The sequence below is a fragment of the Xenopus laevis genome, chromosome 5S (genome assembly GCF_017654675.1).
Source record: "Xenopus laevis strain J_2021 chromosome 5S, Xenopus_laevis_v10.1, whole genome shotgun sequence".
NCBI lineage: Eukaryota > Metazoa > Chordata > Amphibia > Anura > Pipidae > Xenopus > Xenopus laevis.
This window is the reverse complement of record NC_054380.1, coordinates 129,748,127-129,769,258: the sequence shown is the minus strand read 5'-3', so window position 1 is coordinate 129,769,258 and position 21,132 is coordinate 129,748,127.

Here is a 21,132-nt window from a genome sequence, read left to right as displayed (position 1 = left end):
AGAAGAGGAATATGGAAGCATATGTTGTGATGGCTAAATCAACCAAACTTAACTATGGATGTGCAGGATCCTGTTTGGATGCAAGATGCTAAGGGGGGGTTATTTACTAAACTCAGTATGCAAAAATCACGAAAAAATGAGTGATTTTTTTTTTTTATAAAATCTGACTTTTAAAAAATAACGAATTTTTCAGAATTTATTAATCCCCAAGGATGGAAAAATCAGAATCAGCACTGTTGAGGTTGCATATAAGTCAATGGGAGAAGTCCCAATGATTTTTTGATGTGCTTTGGGTTTCGTGCAATACCCAGAAGTTTTCTGAGTTTTTGGGCAAAAATCTGAGTTTTCGGATGAAAAGTCTGGAAAAATCTTGAAAATCTAATGGAAAATCCAAAAAAAGCATATTTTCGGGAAAATGTAATAATAAATAAGCATGATCAGAGTTTGTAGCAGAAAATACTGAGATAAATTCGGACTATGATAAATAACCCCCATAATGTGTTACCTTAAACACTTCCATTGTGGACATTTAAGTGCACCCACAGTTATGAGTAGATTCATAAATTATCCCTAAAATATAGCCTAGCCAAATTGGATATTGATAAAGCCAGGGCACAAGCTAGGAGGTCACCACCTATCTCAATCAATAGTAAATGAATGGACAACCAATCTCTGGCAATGTGAAGGCACCGTCCTATACCTAAAAATCCTGCATACTCTGGGTCATTTATCAACACTGGGCAAATTTGCCCATGGGCAGTTAACCATGGCAACCAATCAAATTGTTGCATTCATTGATCTACCTGCAGCTGGCTTAAAAAAAAAATGAATCACTGATTGGATGCTATGGATAATTGCCCATGGCCAAATTTGCGTTAACGTTGTGTTAATGTAATAAAACCTACCTGCCCTGGTAGTCTAGTGCACCGTCATTGGCGGGGATGCCCGCCGCATGGTCCTCTTCTGGTGCCATCTTGCCTTCCTTAGGGCGTGCGCGGCGCGCCTGCGTGTTGTTTATAGGCACAAACACGCTGGCGAATGTGCATGTTTTTGGCGCAAATTCTTTCCCCTATAGAAGGCCCATTCTGACTGCAGACGGATGCCCTGATAGAACTTGGTTTCTTGTGGTTCCCTGTAGTCTTGTGCATCTGATCTGTATCCTGTTTGTTTGATTACCCGTGTTTGACCCAGCCTGTTCTTGAGTACTCTGCATTCTGTATCCTGACCCTTGCCTGCCTACGACAACTCTTCCAGCTTAACCCCTTGATTGACAACCCGGTTTGACCCTTGCCTGCCTGACGATTCTGATATCCGCCTGCCTCGACCCAGCCTGTCTGACCATCCTTCTGCCTAATCCTTTTGTACTGTGACCTTCGGCCCAAAAGACTCTGCTAACAGCCGTGCCCCTATGCCAGCCAGAACATCTCGCCTTGTACCCCTCGTTAAGTCCAGGTGGCACCCAAGTAAGCTGAGGACTCCTCCCAAAGCCCAACGGTGGTCACACTACTGGTGAAGCCAAGCCGAGACCAGGGTCCTTGGCACTTGTTCTGGTATTGGGTGCTGGTCGTGACACTTAATTTTTTTTATTTGTGGTTAAAATAGATCAGGCTTTCCATAGCTTTACGTTAAATGAATCATCTTGCTGAAAATAGGTCTTGACCAGAAAAAGGACAGAAAAGATTTAGGAGAGAGGAAAGGATTCATATTTACATTGGGAATATAATAATGTATTTTTTCCATTAATATAAGATAAACTTTAGATTTCCCCTGCAATCATTTTTTTTAATATTCTAAATTGTTTTTGATGAATGCCCTGTTAAAAAAAATCTCATTGTCATCACAGTGATTTCAGGAAGATTTATACTATATTTTTGTGTTGTGTTTGCCGACCAGAAAGTATAATATCTCAGGACAGGATAAAAGTCATTACTCAACCCCAGCTTAGTATTATATTGAACACGTCATACCAATGCATAAACGAGTTGTTCATAATAAAAATGTTATATATGTGTTTGTTATTGTTGGTTACTTGCTTAAGAACTGCTAATAGATTACATTTCAACACATACAATTAAACGATATGTATGTGTGTAATTACTGGCCGCAGTACAAATATTATGGTGTAATTTAGAAAACAGTGAAGGGTTCTTAGCTTTCACTGAATCACTGCAATAGGCTTTGTGGTGCTTGGGGATGGGGAGCTGCAGAAGAATAGAACGAGTTCATACTGAATGTCCATTTCTTAGTTGATTTATTTTATTATTATTTCTTAAATTATTTGTTTCCTGGTATTTATATAGCGCAGGCAAATTTCCGCAGCAAGGAGATTATATTTCATATTTAATTCAGTCCCTGACCCAGTGGAGCTTACAATCTATGTTCGCAATCACATTCACACACAATAGGGCCATTTTTTTTTATCATGAGCTAAGTAATGTACCTGTATGTTTTTGAGTGTGGGAAGAAACTGTGTTACCCAGAGGAGACTCCCCCACACATAGGGACAACTTACAAACGCCCTGCAGATAATCCCACCGGCTGGAATCGAACTCAGAACCTCAAGGCAAGAGTGCTACCAGCTGAGTCACATATTTTATTATTACAAAGAAAAAAGGAAATCATTTCAAAACATTTTTATTAAATGGATAAAGTGAAGTCTATGGGAGATGGCCATTCTGTAATTTGGAGCTTTCTGGATAACGGGTTTTCGGATAACGACTTCCTGTACTGGCCCTAGCTGTTGATTTGTTTGCTAGGCCAGTCAAATACCAACCGAGTGGGAAACCTAATGCAAGACTCTACTTTGTAGCCTTTGCATTTGTACATGAGTCCTAATTTTGGGGAGGTCTGTATCCTAAAGCAATTGGTTACTCAACTCTCATAGTTGAAATCTATATGTGGAGGTTGAAGTTTGATGAAGATTTTGTTCATTTGTATTTAATTAGGATGCACCTAATCCATTATTTGGGATTTGGCCAATCCCTGAATCCTTCGTGAAAGATTTGGCCAATTACCGAACCAAATCCTAATTTGCATTTGCAAATTAGAGTTGGGAAAGGAAAAAGTGGACATTTTATTTTACTTCCTTGTTTTGTGACGAAAAGTCACGTGATTTCCCTCCTCCCCCTAATTTGCATATGCAAATTTGGATTTGGTTTGGCCAGGCACAAAGATTCGCGCTAAATATGAATCCTGCTAAAAAGGGGTGGATCCTGGCCGAATCCTGGATTTGATGCATCCCTAATTTAAACTGCAGGACTCATGTAGGCACTATTAATACAAATCTAAAGACAATACTAAGGCTTATACTCAGAACACGTCATTATTTTTTGCTTAAACGGAATGTCATGGACAAACATTAAACCAAGCAATTATAAAATTCTTGTCTGTGTTGCCTTTGATTTGACTTCTAACGTGTCCTGCAAGTATTTATGTTGCTGCCTATAAAGCACTCTAACATATCATACGTTATACTTCAGATAACCATAAAACCTGGCTATATTAGTACCTAGTGATTATTTCCAATTCCTTAAGTCATTTTACGGTAATCATCCTAGGGTGCATTTTATATATACCTACAGGGCTGCGTGCTATCACTAAGCAGTGTATCTTTTTACCAAAAGCAGCTGGTTCATGTAAATTCAACAGAGTTTAATATCCGGGACAGATCACCATGGGGATGGCTTATTAAATTATAGGAAGCGATCTTGGGTTTCATTTGCGGTTTATTGTTCACAATTGTTTTGTCTTGAAAACAAATTTTCGTTTTTGACCTCAAAAGAGTTTTTCAATTTATAGTAGAATTCTAGAAGTTTATTAGAATCATAAATATTAAGAGAGAAACCTATCCTAGCGTTGCTTGACTTTGAACTGCTTAAAACGGGGCTATTATTCTTGCTGTACCAATATGACTTTTTGCCGGAGAGAAAATTAAACACAATGGTTCCTGTATTATACTGTCATGATATGGCTAACATATTGGATTCCCCTCTTTAACACATGTAGGTTGCAACATAAATAATATATAAGTAAGGGATTTGGAAATAGTTTTTCCCAAAACAGCAAAACACCAGCCTTCCTTAGAAATATGTATTAGGGAAATATTTGGCCTGTGTTCTCTATAAGTTCTTTCAGGTCACTTTTTATCCTGCTTAAATGTTTGATTTGTCCCTGTTGGCCCTTTCCTTCCCCTTTATTATTTAGTTGTTAATAAAGCCAATACAAACACTTGGAAAAGAACATTTGAGAAGGGTGAAGCATTTTAGCTTAATGGTTATAGGGACTCTACATCCATAATGATCCATTAGAATTGGGCTTAGGACATCATAATATGTTGGTATAGTGTCAGCTGATGTTGCACCAATTGCAAAGGCAGCAATTTCCAAACATGGAACAATGGACTGGCAAGCCTTACATAACTGGTCTTGAAATTATGATAAGGGACTGACATGATATCCAATTTGTATTTTGGATGACATACATTATGGGGGTTATTTACTAAACTCCGAATGCAGAAAATCCAAAAAAATAGTTTTTTAGTATAAAATTGGAATTTAAAAAAAAACTAAATTCTTTGGAATTTATTATACCCCGAGGATGGAAAAAGTCTGCATCCGAAAATCCAGGATCTCAGACCTGGTTGTATATACAGTAAGTCAATGGGAGAAGTCCCAAAGATTTTTTGATCTGCGCTGGGTTTCGTGCAATGATTCAAGGTTTTCGGCATTTTCGGGCAAAAGTCTGAAAAAATCAGAGCTTTTGGGTAGAATTTCCGAAAAATTAATATTTTATCCCGAAAACAAAATTTTTCGGGAAAGTGTATTGATAAATACAGAGAAAAAAACCCATACTGATTTGATCTGAGTTTTTTTTCAGATAATATTGAGATAAAATCTGAGATAAATGGGCCTCTAGTGACAAAATCGGATAGCAGTGCAAGATCACTAAGGCTAATGGCACATGGGTCACTTTATCCACAAGCATATACAGCATCAGACTGGGAGGCCTGGAGCCCAGGAGCCCACCAGGTCCGAAGCCTTAGGGGCCACCACACCCCTGAGCCCACCAGTCACAAAGCACCCTCTACCACCCCAGCAGAAACTCCCCTCCACCCCCTATCCCAGTCACAACTCCCCCTCTGGTCACCCTTCGCTTACCTGTTCCTTCACGCCTCAGCAACCGGGGCCAAAGAGGAAGGTTGAGGCAGCGAATGGATTTCAGTGCAAAATTTCAGGTTATCCGCACAAAAAAGGTGCAGTCTGGAAAACACCACCATGAGAAAATAACCACTGGCTTCAATGCATTTCACAAGTTGTCAGAGAAGCAAAACGGGACATATTCGCCCATCCCTAACCATTACCATATAATTCAGAAAGTATAGTACAGGTATCATTATCCGGAACCCATTATCCAGAAAGCTCCGAATTACAAAAAGACCATCTCAAATAGACTCAAATAATTCAATAATAAAATAGTAGCTTGTACTAGATCCAAACAACATTATAATTAATCCTTATGGGAAACAAAACCAGCCTATTGGGTTTATTTCATGTTTACACGATCTTCTAGTAAATCCAAATTATGGAAAGATTCATTATCTGAAATACTCCAGGTCCCGAGCATTCTGGATAACAGTACATATTATTGAAGGTAAAAATATTGGTAAATTGATATAAATTGTGCAAAGGATATAAGGGGTTGTGGGTACTACATTGGTTCTGTCTCTGGGAGTCAAAATATCAATGCTTAGGGGCTGATTCACTAAGGGTCGAATATCGAGGGTTAATTAACCCTCGATATTCGACTGGGAATTGAAATCCTTCGACTTTGAATATCGAAGTCGAAGGATTTAGCGCAAATAGTGCAATTGTACAATCGAAGGATTATTCCTTCGATCGAACGATTAAATCCTTCGAATCGAACGATTCGAAGGATTTAAATCCAACGATCGAAGGAATATCCTTCGATCAAAAAAAGTTAGGCAAGCCTATGGGGACCTTCCCCATAGGCTAACATTGAGTTCGGTAGCTTTTAGATGGCGAACTAGGGGGTCGAAGTATTTTTTAAAGAGACAGTACTTCGACTATCGAATGGTCGAATAGTCGAACGATTTTTAGTTCGAATCCTTCGATTCGAAGTCGTAGTCGAAGGTCGAAGTAGCCCATTCGATGGTCGAAGTAGCCCAAAAAATACTTCGAAATTCGAAGTTTTTTTACTTTGAATCCTTCACTCGAAGTGAATCGGCCCCTTAGTATCTCTCTCTCTCCCTCTCTCTCTCTCTCTCTCTCTCTCTCTCTCTCTCTCTCTCTAGAATAGCTTTATTCCCAGCAGAAAAGGCTAGTAAATAGATCCCTTATTTGAGAATGGAGTCTAACCAAAGACCACTCCACCAAACAAGGTAGGCTATAAGTAATTGATGGGCAAAAGGACAAAGCCTGATGACAGACACGTCACTATAACTACTTGAAATATATGTTTAGTATCTGTATTATACAACTTTGAGTAATCTGCATTCGGCACTTAAAGTAACTGACAAGTACATAGAGATCTGAGATGGGAACTGTTCGTGTTACTATGCCAAACTGTCATTTCGCAAGAGTGTTGACTAATAATATTGATGAGGAGGAACCCTATAGCAATTAGAATGTTGTTACAGGCTGTTGCCTTTATTAAAACTTCAGTCACACTCGCTGTATGGATTGCATTTATTAGCTGAAGGCCAAAGACTCAGCGCTGCTTTATTGCCTGACTTTGGTAGAGGGTTTTGCCATTATAAATAGTAGTTAGTGCAAGAGAGCTGTGAAATCCAAAACCTCTAATCATATTTTGCAGCCAAGGAAAAGGAGGGAGTGTTCTGAGAAGCTAGAACAAAAGGAACACATTCATCTTGTTAGATGTAAATTTGTACCAACTGAAAAATTGGTCTATAATTGACTTTAATTAACGTTAACCACAATATGTAAGCAAGGAGAAAATATGAATCTCTCTAAAGATTTAGCACATTTTTTCATAGGTTTTGAAAAAAGAAAAGTGTTGCCCCCCTTCTTTAAAAAAAAACTCTCAGACACTTTGCTCCTCTGACTTATTGCTCCTCAACCCTCCTAGAGTGTTAGAGGTCAGGAATTGGGAATTCTGCCCCATGGGGATTGTGTAATTTCTAGTACAGGTATGGGACTTGTTATCCAGAATGCTAGGGACCTAGGGTTTTCCGTATAATGGATCTTCCTGTAATTTGGATCTTCATTCCTTAAGTCTACAAGAAAATCATGTACATATTAAATAAACCCAATAGGCTGATTTTGCTTCCAATAAGGATTAATTATATCTTAGTTGGGATCAAGTACAAGCTACTGTTTTATTATTACAGAGAAAAATTTGGATTACTTCATTATAATGGAGACAGTTTTTCTCTAATTTGGAGCTTTCTGGATAACGGGTTTCCGGATAATGGATCCCATACCTTTACTTGGACTTTTGTGCATTAATTTTTAGAAGCAAATCTGAATCATGGAATTAATGGCAGGTTCAGGGTTAGGTGGCAGTAGCTTCAGGGTTCCCTTGCTTTAGTGGGTGGTGCAGCTATACAGATATGGAAGGAGCCTGTTGCGATTGAAGTGGAGCTAGGTGCAGACAACAGTATTGGCAGGGCAGATCTGTAAAGGGTCCTTTTGGGGCCTATGCCACTTCCAAACTTGTGCATCTGAATGACAACTGATTGCGTCCACTTTAAATACTGCACTTGTGGTTGTGATTGTAAATAAGCCCTCTTGTGTTTTCAGCTTCTCTAGTCCAAGGTCATCCCCTTTGGCAGAGAAAAGATAATTCCAGAAGCTCCCTGTCTACTTTTCTACCAATTCATAGTGCATGCTCTGGGCTGCTGTCACTTACCTAAAATTAGGGACCCACTCACAATATATAAATAAGAATATATAGGTATAAGGGCCAATTTATTAACGTTTGCATTTTCTATGCCCAAATCATATTTTTAGCACTAAAATTAGGTATTTTAACTAAACCATGAAAATTCATAAATTATTAAGTGAATAAAAACAGGAAAAACTCTGGATTTAATAGTTTTTGCATTATCATTCAGATGTGTGCAGTTTGCAATTTTTTATTTTAGGATCTTTTAATAAATAACTTAATATTTGTGGGAGGGGGTTTATAAAAAAAAAAAAGAGGAGTTTTTTCATGTTTTAAAAAAATTACAAAACCACACAAATACAAATTTTGCTAAATGGGCCCCTACTTACTAATTCTGATTCACAAATTTCTTGGGAGCATAGAAACTACCTAGTTTCTGTCTTCAGAGTATTCTGTGCAAATGGAAATCTTAGGAGAGATCCTGGGTCTTTTTACCAAAATTGGAGGGAAGGCATCTCCACAACCTCCATGGTAGGATTGTAGTTTTCCCCAGTTATGCTCTAGAGCTCACCTGAGGGACAACTAATTAACTGTTTTGGGCTTGATGTGTTCACAGTTTGACCTGGACAGCCTGGTTTTCAGATGGGCTGCCTGGGTCAAGGATCTCCATTGATTGCTATGGCGATAAGCCAATCGCTGATCGGCACGTCATAGCCATGCCCCATGATGTATTGGGGTCTGCACGCACATCACTGACCCACCCCTCTGACATCATGGCTCCGCCGCCTGCCAACCAATACCAGTACAAAGTTGAGGAAGGCCCTGTGAAAAAGAGCTTACAATTTTAAGGGAAGGAAATCAGACACAAGGTGTGGGAGTGGGCAAGATCAGAATGAAGTGGGTGAAAGTACTGTATGTGGTATTGCATTTGGAAGTTCTCTAAATAAGTGCGTTTTAAGAGATCTTTTGAAAGCAGAAATGTTGGGAGAAAGTTGGACAGACTGTGGGAGAGAATTCCAGTGGAGGGGTGCAGCCCTTGCAAAGTCTTGAATGTGAGCATGTGAGGAGATTATGAGAGAAGAGTTGAGTAGCAGGTCAGTAGAGGAGCGTAGTAAGCGGTTGGGTGAGTATATAGAGATGAGTTCAGAGATGTAGGGTGGGGCACAATTATGAAGTGCTTTTAATGTCAGGGTCATTAATTTTATTCTGAAAGGTAACAGAAGCCAGTATAGGGATTTGCAGAGTGGCGAGGCAGAGGAGGAGCGGTTATTGAGGCTTATGAAACTCGCAGCAGTGTTCATTATGGACTGGAGAGGTGACAGTCTATGGAGGGGAAGGCCAATTAAAAGAGAGTTACAGTAGTCTAGATGTGATCTGACGAGAGAGTTAGTAAGAATTTTGGTGGCATCTTGGGTGATAAATGATCTAATTTTGGATATGTTACTTAGGTGGAAGTGACATGATTTAATACGTGACTGGATGTGAGGAGTGAATGACAGGGTAGAATCTGAGAACCCCAAGGCACCGGGCCTAGGGAGATGGGGTAATAGTGGGGTTCATATGTCTCAAAAAATATTTTATTCCCCATCAAAACTAACATCCTAATTTGCACGTATTCCATCATGCCGAATAATTAGCCAAGCTGTCCTACCAAACCTGAGTATGCCTATTTAGCTTTACATGTGCTTAATTTGTTTATTTCAATGTAGAAAGGATACAAGAAAATTAGGTTCCCTGCCCAAGATTTTCAATAAACATTACTTTTGGCAACATGGAATGGTTTTGTTTCTCTTTTTGAGCCACATGTTAAAGCTATACCTTCAAAAATAAATATCTCCTAACAATCGTCACCAGACTTAATTCAATTCTTATTCTCCACAATGCTCTTTCTGAAAGCACAGCCTAGCTTTTCGCTTCAATGAATAGGATTCATTTACATCTAAAATCAAATAAAATATATTTATGACTTAGAGGGGAAAAAAACAACTCAACGTAAAACAAATTAGGCTGACCTCACTTTTACAGGATTATTTTTCTTGTCTTTCCCTCACCTGCATCTAAGAGCTGTACGGTTATTCATCCCTTGCTATAGAACGCAGAGGAAAGGTAATATAAATAAAATGCACTCAGAGTTATGTATCTGCCAAATTAGATTAAAATTTTAATGCTAGATTGAATGTTTTCCGGAAAGAAGGCCAACAATTTGGTTAATCCTGTCATATGTAGCTAATGTTGTTGCACCTGCTCACTGTATGTGCCAACAGGTACAATGTTCAAACAATATAACGAGATGAAATGTAAGTAGGGTTGAAGTCATATTGTACAGCACATTGTTGGCTACTTCTGAGCTCTTGACAAAATCGATTCAGCTGAGAAAGTCTTGAATTTGGCTGGAAAATATATACAGATGCACTTAAAGGAGTTTCAAGAAAACCTTAGATTTATGACTAACTGTCAAACTTTTTTGTAAATTTATTATTTGAGGGATGGATGATGGTTGTTACTTGATGCAAAGTTGTACAAACACCATGTGCTGCAGTCGTAATATGAACAATTTAGGAAGGTTATAGCTATAGCACATCTTGCTTTTCAATAAATACATACGGGGGCAATTTATTATGAACAAACGTTTTTCTGTAAATCAAAAAAATCTTGGAAATTCAAACGAAAAAAACCAGGAGCTAAAACCCAGAGAGCTTCTTTTGAAGTCAATGGGAGGTGATTGTCAAGATTCAAACTATCAATCAAAAAAATTTCGGAAATTCGAATGAAAAATATTGGCACTTAATACCGAGTAAGAATCTATAGAAACTAATGGAAAGTGTATTATCAACATTTAAGTTATATTTACAGTTGTTCAAACAGTTAGGGGCTGATTCACTAACTTCGAGTGAAGGATTCGAAGTAAAAAAAACGTCAAATTTCGAAGTGTTTTTTGGGCTACTTCGACCATCGAATGGGCTACTTCGACCTTCGACTACGACTACGAATCGAAGGATTCGAACTAAAAATCGTTCGACTATTCGACCATTCGATAGTCGAAGTACTGTCTCTTTAAGAAAAAACTTCGACCCCCTAGTTCGCCACCTAAAAGCTACCGAACTCAATGTTAGCCTATGGGGAAGGTCCCCATAGGCTTTCCTAAGTTTTTTTGATCAAAGGATATTCCTTCGATCGTTGGATTTAAATCCTTCAAATCGTTCGATTCGAAGGATTTAATCGTTCGATCGAAGGATTATTCCTTCCATCGTTCGATCAAACTATTTGCGCTAAAATCCTTCGACTTCGATATTCGAAGTCGAAGGATTTTAATTCCCAGTCGAATATCGAGGGTTAATTAACCCTCGATATTCGACCCTTGGTGAATCGGCCCCTTAGTGAATTGATAAATTGGCATCCCTGTGTCGAGAATTAAAGAAGATAAACTTTGTAGTCTATCCAGAAAAATTTACAAGAATAAAAAAATGTTCAAACCAAACCTGGAAGCTGAAGGCTTTGGTACAGATGCAACCAATCGGATAAATTCAAAAGTAAATGTTTTTTTCTTGGCACAGGGTAGGTTGTCTCATAACTCTCTTCTCTTTCCTGTCCAGCCAGCATTTGTGGATGCTTTCATTTATATATCAAAGCTTTTGATACTTTAAAAAAGTATGTATGTCAAAAGTTTTACACCGTACCCTAAAATCTACAAAATGCAAGGGCGACAAATTGTTCAAAACTGCTACTTTCAAGAGAAAATTATCAGAACAGTTCATGTGGTAAGCTGTGTACTTATCCGCATTCAACTCTTTGAACTTAACAATAAATATCTAAACAAAGTGTATCATGAAGGATCTCAGTCGCTAGATAAGCAGACCTCCAACAAAGCACAACGCAAATGGCAGCCAGTCAGTTCAATTGGAATTTTGTAGAGACAGACTCATCTATCAGAGCAGAAATATCTGATGAACTGCAGATCTACAGGATATTAATATCCTTCCTTCCTAAAATTACAACCAGGTGGGTTAGAGGTAATCTCATCTCATCTAATGCATCCAACCAAAGCAGGGTTACCAAGGTCTTCTTGAAGGTTTGCTTATTTGTCTTTCATTTATACAAAGAACATTAGGAGGTGCAGGTAATATTTTTTGAAAATTATTCAAATACAATTGGTGTCCCTGAATGTACAATTTTCATCTATTACTAGTGATGAGCATAAAACTGCATTGAATAGCATTGAGCATAAAAATGCATTGGAGTCAATGGCATTACTGCGTTTTTTCGTGCTCCAAATACATTGTAATAAAAGGACGTTTTAATCTCTCTCTCCCCCAAGGCATTTGAATCAAAGGGGTTTATTTCCTCACATTTTTCCAATTTTGCTAAATTCTAGCGCAGATACACAACATTTTTGTCCACCAAAAATGTGAATTTCATTGTGAATCAGGTGGAAAAAAATTTGCCCATCTACACCATGGAACCATAAAAAAAGAACCATAAAAAAAATTAGGACAAGGACAACGTGTGGAGTAGTGACAGACAAATTTGTCTCATTTTGCTTCACTGAAAAATTCGCAAATTTACCACGAAATTTGTGAAACAGCGGATAATTTGTGAAACGCATTGAAGTCAATGGGCGTCAAAATTATTTTGACTCCGGCAAAATTTTTAAATGCACGCGTATTTTGACCAAATGCATTAAAGTCAATGGGCGTCAAAATAATTTTGACGCACAACAATTTTTATGCTACCGACAATTCTGACGCCCATCACTAGTGTGGAGTGCCCAATATTTATTATCAGCACTATAGCAGTCAATGTATGTTCTACTGCCTTTCTTCTAGAAATGGGTCATTACAAACCCAAAATATATTCTATCTGCACAACCATCCCACTCTAATTAACATAAAGGATGGTAGGCTTAGAGCACAAGTCAAATCCTAAAGTAGATGTGGGTAGTGGAACACTAGGGCCATTAGTGTTTACAATAAACCTCTACCCCACTAATTATAGTGTAGAAATATGAGGTTCAAGTGCTATTGCCTCCAAGGTTAGAAGTTGAGGAAAACAATATGGGCCACAAGCCAGAGAAAATGCCCCCTGGTTAGAATAGGGTCATGATGCTTAACCATAACTTTCTTTAGGTTATCAACAATTTCTATAAAACTCATCTTAGAGTTAATGCACACGGGGAGTATGAATTCCTTCATGCACTCACAGAGAATCACAGTGGGCAGCAGTTAAAACCCCCTGTGCCAGTATATCTTACACACAAGATATTACTATGCAGGTGTTACAAACAGAAGCAAATATCCAGTAGTTCAGTTCAACTTCACACAATTCTTTTTTCTCACATACTTATTTAGTTTCTGTTGCTCTGGGTCTGGAAAAGTCATTTAGCTGAAAGCCGCCTGTGTATACTGTATTGGCTGAAACTAGTAAGCCAGCAAGCTCAACCTAATTTCTCATCAATTGAGTCCCTCCAGAAGCTCTCCATTACAAGTTATTTTGGGGTATGTTAAAGGATTAGTAAACCTTTAAAGTAAATCAATGTAAAATTGACGAGATTGGTATTCTAAGTACTATTCATGATTTATTTACTTTTTAATTTCAAGATATTAAAGGATAAACGTACAGTTAATATGTATTCATTTTGTTACAACAGTGACACCTGCTGGCCATTTTCAGATCAGGCTGACCACCAAGTAGTCAAGGAAGACGTTGTCAGGACAAAGATAGAGGGCTGGTTTTATGTTCTTCTGGTTTGAGAGGCAATAACACCCCTGCCTTTCCTCAGATATCATTTTACCAAATGCCGACCTTGGTAACTTTAAATGATTTTTTGTTTCTTTTTTTGATGCCCATAGACTTTAATGGGCGTCGGTGACATTTCGCCGGCGGCAAATTTTTGACTAAACGGGTCAAATTCACCCATCCCTGCTCAGAAAGCACAATTGTTCACCCCACAACCCACTTCTAGCTCCAGTGAGTAGGGATGGGCGAATTTGTCCCATTTCGCTTTGCCGAACAATTTGTGAATTTACAGAGAAATTCGACAAATGGCAAAAAATTTGTGAAGCGCATTGAAGTCAATGGGTGTCAAAATAGTTTTGACGTGCATCAATTTTGCCGCCCGTGACAATTTTTATACAAATGCCTATTTTGTCCAAATGCATTAAAGTCAATGGACATCCGAATAATTCTGACACGCGACAATTTTTATGTGCGCGGCTACTCTGACGCATTTTGCTGCAGCAGATTTTTCACCGCAGTTTCATGAATTAATTCACTGGCGGCGAAAAGTGGAAATTCGTGCCTGCCAAATTTATTCGCCCATCACTACCAGTGAGATGCAAATGCGTAAAAGATGCATGAAATGCCACTTAAGTTTACAAAACCTTTGCAGGCAAGACACATATATTTGCTGATTAACCTAGTTTCTATACAAGTTGTCATGAATCGCCATAAAAGTGTAACATTTTTTAGGATAACTACCTTTCATTGATCCATGTGTGTAAGGGAACTTACCATTGAATAAAGTAGATAGAAAGGGGAGTTTTTATCATTGGTGGTTTCCAACAGATGGAGGACCTTCATTCTTGGCTTCCAGGAATATCTAGATGAGTAATTAAGCACCCTAACCCTCATGCTAATTGGCCCACACTTCTGATCCCCTTCATTCACTGTTTGAGCATTACAGCAGCACAATTTGTTTATTGAAATCATTGACATCATTATTGCACACCCAAAAATCTCAAGATTTCTATAACATAAAGCAAGGAAATTCCACATATTGTCAGTATATTACAACAGGACAAACTCATAATTTTCCCAGATCTCATCAGTCCTTGCTGTGACATCTTTTTTTCCTAAGGCAACTGCTGAACTAATGATACAGAAAGTGCAGAAAGCTTTTTCCCTATAAAAATATTACAGTTACTTTGACATAGTTCTTAACCGCAAGCCCTATTATCTCAAGGACTGTGGCTGCAAATGGCTGGGTCACTTGTAAACTGATCACTCCCCGTTGTCTTTTCCTACAGCTTTAAAGTGGTTCGCATCTGGTAAATTAAAACCTGAAGAAACACAGAGCTCTGATCTCTGGGACCTTTCTGCATAACATGGTCTTTTGTTGATTTGCTTGAGGAAACAACTGCTTACTCCCCCTATAATTAACACCATCAGACTGGTGATTGAAAAATCAAGTGCAATGTTTTACACACACAGACAAAGCATTTATTTAACTAGCTTTTCTATGCAGTTTACATCTAATAAAATAAAAATAGAGCAAAAATTTGAGCTACAGCAACCTTAAGATGTGGCTTAACTTGACCTTAATATTTTCATCCATCCAGAATTGCAACTGTCCCTATTATTTCCTGAGATGGGAAAATGATATGAACCAAAGAATATGACAAAAACTAAGCTTGGGCTTTGTCACGCAAAAGAACTGTTATGCAATGATTATGTACCTAATTTCATTATTATTGACTACTGTCATTTTGGTGCCGCACAAATAGCTTGGGAGCCAATTTTGGTCCGGAAGACTGATAGACAGACATGAAAAATATGTAGTAAACAATGACTTTGTAAAATATGGAGAACATACTGTAAGGCCTGTCCTTGAAAAGTATCTCTATTGCTATAGACTTTAGATTGTCCTCAAGAATAACAAAATGATGATAAGATGATCACTGCCTCTGTAGCACTCTGGGTCCTGTTTTAGTCTAAACTAAATGGACTTTGGGCCTACTCTGGGTGTTCTGGTTTCCTCTCTTATACTGATGAAGGAACGGTAAGATGTCTATGACTGTAAGCTTAAAAAAATCATGCTGTACATTTCCAATTAAGAATGTCAACATTTACCTTCCAGAGTCGGCAGCTTATTGAGAAAAAAGGGAGTGTGTGCTGCCGCAAGAAAAAAATATATATAATGTAAATGGTACCACTCTAAATACCAAAAAATGTCATGATTAAGTAAATAGCAAGGAGATTAACTCACAGTTCACCGCAGTCCCAAGGTGCAAAATCCAAGACACTAGGACATAGAACCTAACGCGTTTCGTGCCTGATAGGGCACTTACTCATAGGCTGATGAGCTGCCTATGAATAAGTGCCCTATCAGGCACGAAACACGTTCTATGTCCTAATATATTTCTACTTTTTTAAATAATATTTGTTTTTGATTTTTGGAGATCCTCACATTCTTCCTTTTGGATTTAGTGTCTCAGCGGCTTATTGGTCCACAGGAGTGACTGTGGACTGAAAGCTGGATGAGGAAGACTTAAAAATCCTGTTGGAGGAGGTCCGCATTGGCATGTTGATGTTGTCCTCTTCCAGTGGGCTTCAGTAGTTCCCAATATGATTCTATTGTTGACCATAGGACCAAACACTTGGATCAGCTCAGTTTTACTGTCACATCTATGGCTAAATAATGCAAAAGATCCAGTTGTTTTGCAACTTCGCCCCAACCAGCGGATCGAAACATGTATGGCCAGCTTTAAACCTGTACTCTGTAAATCCCTGCAGAGTATTTTGGTGATCTATGAATGAAGGATATTTCTTTGTTTTAAGAATATTTCCTTAGAAGTTAAGCTGTACTTAAACAGAGAAGAATTACAATCATTTGAACATTTAGAGAAACAAGTGGAAATAATTAGGTTTTTCAGGTATGGGATCTATCATCTTGAATGCCTGAGTCTTGGGGTTTTCCAGATAAGGGTTATTTGTAATTTGTAAAACCATGCTCTAAGCATATAAACATTATAAAAAAAACAATAGGGTTGTTCTGCCTGCAGCTTTGTTAACATCAAGTTCTTATTATCACAGCAGCTAAAGCAAATCAGTCAAAAATGCACAATCGTTTGTTTTAATAAGACACCATGGAAATGACTATGCCATATTTCTAAACCTTCTGAATAGTAGATTTCCAAATAAAAGATTCCTTTCCAGAATTTGTTTTTGTAAAGGTATCAAGTGATGGTGCTTTCCTGACAATCCAATATAGAGTTGATGTTGTAAAGCTAAAGAGTTTCTGGGAATGGTGGAATGACCCTTGGCTGATCTGAGGGTTGGTCAGCGTTGGTTAGACTGATCATGGATGTTTTATATTGTTTATTGTTAGCTGATAATCTTCAAATAATGAAGATCTCCACTGTTTTGAGGCAGAGGCCGGCACTATGCAACCTGAGCGAAGTACAGCTCAATGGGCAGTTGGCAAAACCATTGCAAATTGTCCCTCCATTGACCTAAATTCAGGAAACACAGCACTGGACTTAGGCAAATAATTATTTGATATTCAGGGGCTTATACAGTATCTTCAGACATGTGTTGAGCATCTCCTTCCCTAGATCTAGATATGTGTTTAGAACAATGATGTTCCCTGTGCCTTGCGCCACATTAGTTATAAAATGCACAACTGGCAAAATGGGGCAGTTAAAGCAGCTCTGCAACTGCACCTGGTTCGAGGCGCTATGTGCATTACATGATCATCTATGTCTATTAACAATAATAAATGAGCCCAACTCAAATCACATTATCTTTGTGCAAAAACTGATCCATTTTAACTTTTATTGTCATCTCCCTTGTAATACTGGAAGGAAATATTTCCATATTTTCCATTCCCAAGTACTGGAAAGGAGAAGATGAGTACATTTGTAATTTAAAACATGAACATTGAGTCACTACGTAGAGTTATTTTTCACTATTATTGCCTGCTTTTGAATAAACGTTTGGAATGATTTATTTGGGACAGATTGCTTATAAATGTATCACAAGTAAAATGAATTTAATTTTGTTTTACCAATAGAAGAAAGCAGCATGAATTGTGCAGTACAGGCTGAAAAGTAATTTTCTTGTATAAAGTCACGATTCTCACGAAGTGACTATTCAATTTTAGATATTGAGATGGCATCTTAAAAGTATTTAGTTAATAGGGGGGAAAGTTATTCCTCAGTCAGCATTTCCACTAGAGAGGTTTTATAGTGGTTAAATCAGAGAACTGTGAAAGTTAAGGATCAATTCCTTGAAGTTTTTGGGGCAGTCATTTATGTCACTTTGCCTCAAGCACCAACATTTTGATTTTAAGCTCTTTGGATGTGGGCACATGGGGCATATTATCCAGCAGCTTATTTCAGCCAGTGGAGAACCACCTGAAACAGCCTCTCCACCCACTACATTGGAAAACAGCACGTAGTGATGTGCTGGTCAGGAGAAAAAAAAAATCGACCTGCACCTAACCCTAACCCGCAAAACCTTAACCTGGACCCAGTCCTAACTCGAAAAATATTGCCATTGTAGGACCAGCACCCACCGATACCCACATCCTCTGTACACTACTGGTTACAAGACAAGGAGTTTACTTCCCTAGTCTGACATGCACCCAACCCTAACTGGCAATGATTGGCCAAATATCAACCCAAATATGCCCAACCGGTGGTCAACCCGAGGGTCATTCATGTTTTGGGTAAACTCATGCATTACAAACAACAACACAACTGCTACTGACAGTTTTTAGCCCTAAAATAAATCTGTGCGCCTTTTGATTAGATATTGTGTTCTTAAATAAATTCTATGTATGTATGTATTTGTGTGTAATCAGTAGCAACTAAATATATTTAGTATTATCATAGCAACTACCAAGGGATAGTTACATTATAGGTATGATTTAACAAACTAAGTCAAAATTCATCTCTGCTGAGTCAAATGTAATAACGAGGAGTTTGCAGATGTTTAATGATAATTGCATATAAATTATAGGTTCCTAAAAGTAATTAAATTAGCTTTTCTGGACTCTCAAATCCTCCCTTGACTTTGAACTTCTAGATGGTTTACCATGATCCAGGTCTTGAAACCTCTAGAGTTATATAGAGATCTTTTAGGACCATGCAACACCAGGGCAGATAGTTGATGCTCACTGAGACTAAAGTGTTTATTAATTCACCCAATGTGTTTATTAATTCACCCAGTACTTTGAATATCATAGACTAAAGGCAGAACTATATTCTATGAAAATCAAGACTTTTCTTAGAGCTTGTTTGGCTACTACTGGTGAGGACTGTGGAAGTGATGCAGAAATGAATAGGGTGACTTTGTAATAAAAGGCTAAAATGTGTTCAGTTAAAAGCCTTCCCCTATGGATGAATGTTCAGGAGTAGAGCTCTGGATTTCCAGTAATCCATTTTGGCCAACCACATGCTGTAGTATAGCTAATAGATGTGTTAATAGATGTGCTAATAAATGTGTTAATAATGGAACAATGAAATAAAGGTACAACGTATACCTATATACAGAATTAGATCTATCTGTTCTTATGCTGCTTCCATACATCTTTCCAAAAAGTAGGAAAGACTGTATAACAGGGCCCCTCGTGACTGGTATGCTCTGTCATGTTGATGTTTAACAATACTAGGTATTTGCTGTAGAAGGAGACACTTCACAGCATATGTGATGTACTCAAGTTTTATTGATGCCGCAGTCTTCTACAGGGTTTAGTTAACAGTGCAGACTGGGGCTCTGGTTGCCCACAAGGGTATAAGTTACTCACGTACACCACAGTGTTCTCCCTACTGAAGCCTCCTATAAGATGCACTGGCAGGAGTGTCAAAAGCTGTCAGGGGCTCCCTCGCTTAAGGGACTATCAACCCTGGTCTCTGCTGTGTCCTCACATACATGACCCAAGTGTCACGTTCGGTGCCCTAACTCCAGAACCAATGCTAAGCTCCCTGGTTTAGGCTTTTGCTTCTGCCTTTAACAGCCGCCTTTCATCTCGTGAGGAGCCCTCAGCTAATTGGATGTCGCCAGGTCTTACTAAGAGAGGAGCAAAGCTAAAGGTTCTGGATGAGCAAAGGGGCACAATTGTTTCACCAAGGATACTGGATGGAAGACAACACAGCTTGGAAGGCAGACCAGACAATGCAGTGTGGACGGGCAGCCTAGGCCAGCACAAGCAGAGTTAAGAATAGTCAGACAGGCCAGATTGGTGCAGGGAGAGTTCAAGGAATTGTCAGACCGGCCAGGATCAGGATTAGAGAGCGTAGAATAGTCAGGCAGGCAAGGTTCAGCTCGGAGAAGTCAGAATAATCAGGCAGGCAGAAGTCAGATTGGAGAGTTCAGAATAAACAGGCAGGCAAGGGTCAGGATACAGAGTTCAGAATAGTCAGGTAACAGGCAAGGCCAAAACCAGAAGATCAAACAGGAATCACGTAGAATAAAGCACCTAGGAACTACCAAATAGAATCTAACAACGGGCAATGAATTTTCATTCAAAGCCCCTTTAAATACCTTGAATTGTGCGCCATTGTGCAATGACGTCATCACGCTGGCGCATTAACCCGGAAGCGTGCAGCCAAACACACCATAGGAGAGCCGGCACTGAACGGGACAGGTGGTGTGCCCACCGAAGGCATGGCGATCACCCCGCATGCCCCAGGGTAAGCCACTAGACCACCAGGGTAATTATTCGTCACACCGTCACACCAAGCTTCTTACTTGGGTCTGTCACTCACCTACCCCCCTCTCTGGTGTACAATCACATCAGGGCTCCAGCCCACACTATTACTCTTGTAATTGGACTGCCTGTTGGGAAAACAGGCAGTCCATGCTCACTAGACCTCTCTACCTATCTCTATCTATGTCATGGGAAAAAATGTTTTTTTCAAAACGCATCAGTTAATAGTGATGCTTCAACATACTTCTGCACTGCAATCCATTTCTCAAAAGAGCAAACATATTTTTTATATTTAATTTTGAAATCTCACATGAGGCTAGAATTATAGTCAGTTTCCCAGCTGCTCCAGTCATGACAGTGAACTTCAGTTTTTTGCTGCACTTTATTGCTGTACTGCACTCCTCCCTTCCCCCCCCAACAGAACAATGGGAATGTAATCAGATAACAGCTCTTTAACACAAGATAACAGCTGCCTGGTAGATCTAGGAACATCACTCAATAGTAAAATCCAGGTCCCACCGCAACACATTCAGTTACAAACAGCCTGCCAGAAAGCAGTTCCATCCCAAAGTGCTGGCTCTTTCTGAAAGTACATGACCAGGCAAAATGACCTGAGATGCACCTACACACCAATATAACAACTAAACAATACACTTGCTGGTTCATAAATGAAATGTTATATTGTAGAGTGAATTATTTGCAGTGTAAACAGTGTAATTAAGAAATAAAAATTACAATCATAAAATTCATGACAGAATCACTTTAATTATTTACATAAAAATAAATTCTTTATTTTACCCCTTTTAAAAGTGGCCAATAAAATACCGTAGGACAAATATAAA